Source organism: Ictidomys tridecemlineatus, chromosome 5, assembly GCF_052094955.1.
Source record: "Ictidomys tridecemlineatus isolate mIctTri1 chromosome 5, mIctTri1.hap1, whole genome shotgun sequence".
NCBI lineage: Eukaryota > Metazoa > Chordata > Mammalia > Rodentia > Sciuridae > Ictidomys > Ictidomys tridecemlineatus.
This window is the reverse complement of record NC_135481.1, coordinates 80446309-80452308: the sequence shown is the minus strand read 5'-3', so window position 1 is coordinate 80452308 and position 6000 is coordinate 80446309. Positions and strand designations below refer to the sequence as shown.

Sequence of the window (6000 nt, the reverse complement as noted above, 5' to 3'; positions counted from 1 at the left end):
ATTACATTAGCCAAAAAAAGTCACCTTGCCCAAGCTGATGCACCCTTTCCAGAACAGGCCCCATGCAATGACTACTAGCTGTTGAGTAAAAAATCCCAGCTCTCTCACCCCAATCCAAGACAAGTCTAGAGTGTTATCCCAGCTTGGAAACTTCTGTAATACATCTGTTCTATTGAGGTTTCCCACAGTCAGTTTCTTCCTCTGACTGATCCTCCTTTCTTCCCTTCTTTCTTTTTCTTTCTACAAGGGGTGACCCTAAGGGCATTTTTTTATTCTAGTCTCATATATTTCAGACTCTACCTCAGATTTGGTTTCCCAGAAATCTAGCCCATACACTATTATGCCAAAAATTGTAACTATCCTACATTTCCCAGTGGAAAATGTTTCAAATCAGTAAGTGACTCACACTTACCATATCAGCTGAGAGACAAATAGAGATGCCATCAGTGGCCCTCTACAAATGTTAAAGTACCTGCAATCCAGCCCTGTCCTTTAACCTGGGATCTTTGGAATAAGCTACACATATGTAGCGATTATTACCTTCCTCTTGACTCCTTGAGGTTCTATGTGGTTTCTCTTGTGAACATCATGGCGCACAGGAGGTAGTTCTGAAGATCACACTCCCAAGTAAGGATGTAGTTCCAGTTGCTGTACATTTCCAACCATCTGGCAAAATTAGGAGAAATAACTTTCAGTTAAGGAATTGCCTTGTGTTGAGAGCCACAGCCAAAGGGGCCCCAGCAAACTTCCAGCTGCCAGCAAGCTTCAGACTGCCCCAGCAACATCTAGCTGATTGGCTCCTCTGCGGTGATGTTCATTGGGCTGTTTCCCTGCCCTTCAGACTGCCAGCTGATGATTGGCTCACAGCTGCCCCAGCAACATCTAGCTGATTGGCTCCTCCACGGAGCTGCTCATTGGGTGACTTCTTTGGCTCTGCCCACGCAACCCAGCCAATCGGCCTCAAGAGGAGGAGGATTGTGGGAGGTGAAAAGGCTGGTGTGGGGGAGAGAGGCTTGTGGAAGCCGGTGGTGGCAGTTGGGCTCTGAGGGTTTTTCCCTGGAGCTGTTTTGTTTGGCGTTTGTAGTTCTAAAAATAAAGTTAGTTTCTTTTTGATAAGTGGCTCCTGATTTGTGCCAAGCCAGACTTCGGCATTTGGTGGCTCGCACGGGGAGCAACTGAGGGTAAGTAAACTGCTCGCCCCTGAGGGCAGGGCGAGAGGATGGGGAGCCATTCTAAGTCTCCTCTTTTGTTTTGCTTCGTTTTTGTTTTAACTTTCCTGTCCCTGGAGATGAGTAAGAGGGAAGAAAAACCACTCACATCTGAGGAAAAACTATTTGCGTTTGAGGAACAGATAGGGAGAAAGGACGGATACATATGTCAGGAGGATAGAAAGGCTGTTATAATGATTTTGTGTGGTTCCCTTTTTATTGGATTCTGTCTCGGTTTTATTTGCTGTTATCTTGCTGGGTTGTATTATAGTAGAAATACGGGATCAGCAATTAGTAAAAAACAAACCGAAAGAGTGTTAAGTAAATTGTTAAAGGAAGGAAGCTTCCCAGTAAAATCAAGAGCAGTCAGGGCATACGTTGATATAATACAAGAATATAGCCCATGGCTTTTTAAGGAGGAGTTGTTAGATATATCACAATGGAACCATCATGGTGAAGATTTAAAAAGAATAGAAAAGAACAGCCCAGGGACTCTGCCAGTTGGCACATTGACATTGTGGACGTACATATCTGATTTGCTTAGTCCAAAGCCTTCAGTTCAGACAGAGGTAGAGGAAGAAGAAGACATATTGATTCAAGTAGAAGAGGAAGTCTCTCAAGTTAGTCAGACAGAGGAAAAGATTCAAGTAAAAGCTCGAGCTAGTCAGAAAGAGGAAAAGATTCAAGTAAAAGAGAAGGTCTTTCGAGATAGTGAGACAGAGGAAGAAAGTTTAGAGCAGAAAAATCTATCAGGGGAAAAGTTAAAACAGGAGACTGCTAATAAGACCCTTTTATTAGAGAGCGTAAGTGTCCAACCAACAGCACCGCCTCTACAGGAGACTGCTACTAACAGCATTCTATCACCAGAGGGCGTAAGTGTTCAACCAACAGCGCCACCTCTACTAGAGACTGCTACTAACAGCACTCTATCACCAGAGGGCATAAGTGTCCAATCAACAGCACCACCTCCATATGCTAAGAGACTCCCAACCCCCGCAGTTGATAGTTGGGATCCTGAGACAGGATCTCAAGTATGCCCTGTATTTGAGGTAGGAGGGCAGCGAACTTACCAGGGTTTAAATTTCAAATCAGTGAAGGAGCTAAAAGAGGCTGTAGCAACCTATGGTCCTCAAGCACCCTTCACTGTAAGCTTGGTCGAATCCATTACCAACTTAAGCATGACGCCAGCAGATTGGGCTAGTTTGTGTAAAGCTGTGCTAAATGGAGGACAATACCTGTTATGGAAGGTTGCCAATGAGGAATTTTGCAAGGAGACGGCTAGTCGAAATGCAGCAGCTGGTTATCCTCAGAGAAATCTAGATATGTTGTTAGGAAAGGGACCTTATGAGGATCGGCAGCAACAACTTGCATATGATCCTGGTGTATATTTACAAATTGCTGTAGATGCAGTTAGGGCATGGAAGACTTTACAAGAACCTGGAGGTTTACAAGGTCAATTATCTAAGATAATACAAGGAGCTAATGAACCTTACGCTGAATTTGTAGATAGGCTTATTCAAACAGCTACCAGAGTTTTTGGGAATACAGAACAAGCAATGCCATTTATAAAACAACTGGCTTATGACCAAGCGAATCGTTGGTGTAGAGATATCATTAGACCATGGAAACATGAAGATTTAAACACATATATTAAATTATGTAGAGACATTAATGAACAAGGGCAAATTGTGGCAGCTGCAGTAAAACAAGCTTTAGATGCCAGAGACATTAATGAACAAGGGCAAATTGTGGCAGCTGCAGTAAAACAGGCTTTAGATGCCAGAGACATTAATGAACAAGGGCAAATTGTGGCAGCTGCAGTAAAACAGGTTTTAGATGCCAGAGACATTAATGAACAAGGGCAAATTGTGGCAGCTGCAGTAAAACAGGCTTTAGATGCCAGGCCAAGAACATGCTACAATTGTCAACAAACAGGACATTTTAAAAGGAATTGCCCCATAGGAGGAGGGTTTAACAAAACTAGGTATCAAACAAGTAGAATACCGGGTATTTGCCCACGATGCCGTAGAGGGAGACATTGGGCTAATGAATGCCGTTCTCAAACCACCATAGAGGGTACTCCATTATATTGGGCTAATGAATACCGTCCTCAAACCACCATAGAGGGTACTCCATTATCAAAAAACGAACAAGGACAAGGTGTTTATCCACAATATCGTGGACAAAGGCATCGGGCTCCGTTGCCAAAAAATGGACAGGGGGCCCCAATGCTCCGGGGCCCCAAACCACAAATATACGGAGCACTGGAGGAACCCAGCAACCCCAGCAACCCCATCAGGGTAGTGCCCAGCACATCAGATCCCTCATCAGACAAACCAGAGGGAGCACAGGGTTGGACATCTGCGCCTCCACCAAATCAGTACTAACTCCAGAGATGGGAGTTCAAATCATTCCCACAGGGGTAAAAGGACCTCTTCCCAAAGGAACAGTAGGCTTATTATTGGGACGCAGCTCTTCTACTCTAAAAGGACTTTTGATAAGTCCTGGGGTAATTGATTCCAATTATGAAGGTGAAATAAAAATTATAGCCAGTTCTCCAAAGGGTATATCAGTAATTTCACCAGGAGATAGAATAGCACAGTTACTAATAATACCAAGCCTACATGATAAATTTTCCAGTCATGTTGTAGAAAGAGGTTCCAAGGGATTAGGCTCCACAGGTGTAGATTGGGCTATGCTTTCTTTAAATTTAGATTCTCGCCCCATGCTAAAACTAAATATTCAAGGACATGAATTTAATGGGCTATTGGATACAGGTGCAGATCTTAGCATCATCTCTCGTCAAGAATGGCCAAAACATTGGCCATTACAACAAGCCACTCAATCGCTTCGAGGCCTAGGAGTGGCGACTAATCCCGATAGAAGTGCAATGCTATTAGATTGGAAGGATCCTGAAGGATGTGAAGGAACTATACAGCCATATGTATTGGATCATCTTCCCGTAAATTTATGGGGACGAGATGTCTTAGATCAATTAGGTTTGACATTAACAAATAATATCAATCAAAATGCACCCACTATTATGGCTAGACAAGGTTTTAGGAAAGGAAAAAGATTAGAAAGACAAGAACAATGTATAGCAGCACCAATACAAATAGATCAAGGAACAGACAGACATGGGTTGGATTTTCACAAAGGGCCACTGAGACAATAAAAATTACATGGAAATCAGAAAGACCAGTATGGGTTCCTCAGTGGCCCTTGACTAAAGAAAAGACACAAGTAGCCCATGATCTGGTCAAACAACAATTAGCGGAAGGACATATACAACCTTCTGTATCTCCCCATAATACTCCCATTTTTGTCATCAAAAAGAAATCTGGTAAATGGAGATTACTGCAAGATTTAAGAGCCATTAACAATGAAATGGTCATTATGGGACCTGCTCAATCGGGGATTCCTCAATTGTCTGCTTTGCCAAAAACTTGGTATGTTTTAGTTATAGATATTAAAGATTGTTTTTTTTCAATTCCAATTCATCCTGAGGATAGTCCACGTTTTGCATTTACTATCCCTGCACTAAATCATGAAGGTCCTGATCAGAGATATGAATGGAAAGTACTCCCTCAAGGGATGGCTAACAGCCCAACTATGTGTCAAATTTATGTTAACAAAGTAATCCAGCCACTTAGAAATCAAAATCCTGAACTACAAATATTTCACTATATGGATGATGTGTTATTGGCACACAAAGCTAAAAACACATTGCTAGAATGTTATGCCACACTTACAAACTTATTAAAAAATTATAATCTAGAGATAGCAATAGATAAAGTACAATTAAATTTTCCAATTAATTATTTAGGAGTTCTATTATCCTCAACCATGGTCCGTCCACCAAAAATTCAAATACGAGTAGATCAACTCAAATCACTTAATGACTTTCAAAAGTTATTAGGAGACATAAATTGGATAAGGCCTTATCTAGGTATTCCAACAGGAGAATTGGGACCTTTATTTGATATCCTAAAAGGTCCATCAGATCCAAATTCACCCCGAATGTTAACGCCTGAAGCAAGAAAGGCATTAAAAATCATTGAAACATATATGGAAAATATGCATTTGGATAGAATTGATATAAGTTTGCCTTTATTATTTATTGTACTACCAACAAAAAATATTCCTACAGGAGTATTTTGGCAAGAAGGTCCATTATTATGGATACATTTATCTTATTCTCCTAACACTATTCTTACTAGGTATCCTGAGGCTGTAGGACAATTAATACTCAAAGGAATAAAAACAGCAAAGGCAGTGTTTGGAATTTCTCCCCATAAAATTATTACTCCATATACTATGAATCAAATTGATGAATTAGCTAATGAGTTAAATACTTGGGCAATAATAATGTGCAAATCTAATGTTTCATTTGATAACCACTTACCATCTAATCCTTTATTGTCTTTTTGGTCATTGCATCCTGTAATTTTTCCAAAAATGACAAGAAAAACACCTATCATGAATGCTCCAAATATATTCACTGATGGGTCAAATAATGGTACAGCAGCAATAGTTACACCTGATCAAACTTTTACATTTTTAGTACCCAAACAATCAGCTCAAAAGGTAGAGCTTAATGCAGTATTACAAACTTTTGTGATGTTTAAAGATTCTGTATTTAATTTATTTTCTGATAGCCAGTATATAGTTAATGCTATAGTATCCCTTGAAGATGCTGGTAGAATTTCCCCTTCTTCTACTGTTTTCTCTTTGTTTTCCACTATACAAAGTTTAATCTGGGACAGAAAAGATCCATTCTTTATAGGACATA

At 40.6% G+C, this 6000-nt stretch overlaps 1 long non-coding RNA gene across 1 annotated transcript in view; it reads right to left on the bottom strand.

Annotated features, from left to right (window-relative positions):
- Positions 1-545: 545 nt before the first annotated feature.
- LOC120886853 (uncharacterized) overlaps positions 546-6000 on the bottom strand; it is an 88262-nt gene continuing 82807 nt past the window's right edge. The window contains exon 3 of the long non-coding RNA XR_005729980.2: positions 546-666. This is a non-coding gene — a long non-coding RNA (uncharacterized LOC120886853). The remainder of the gene's footprint in view (positions 667-6000) is intronic.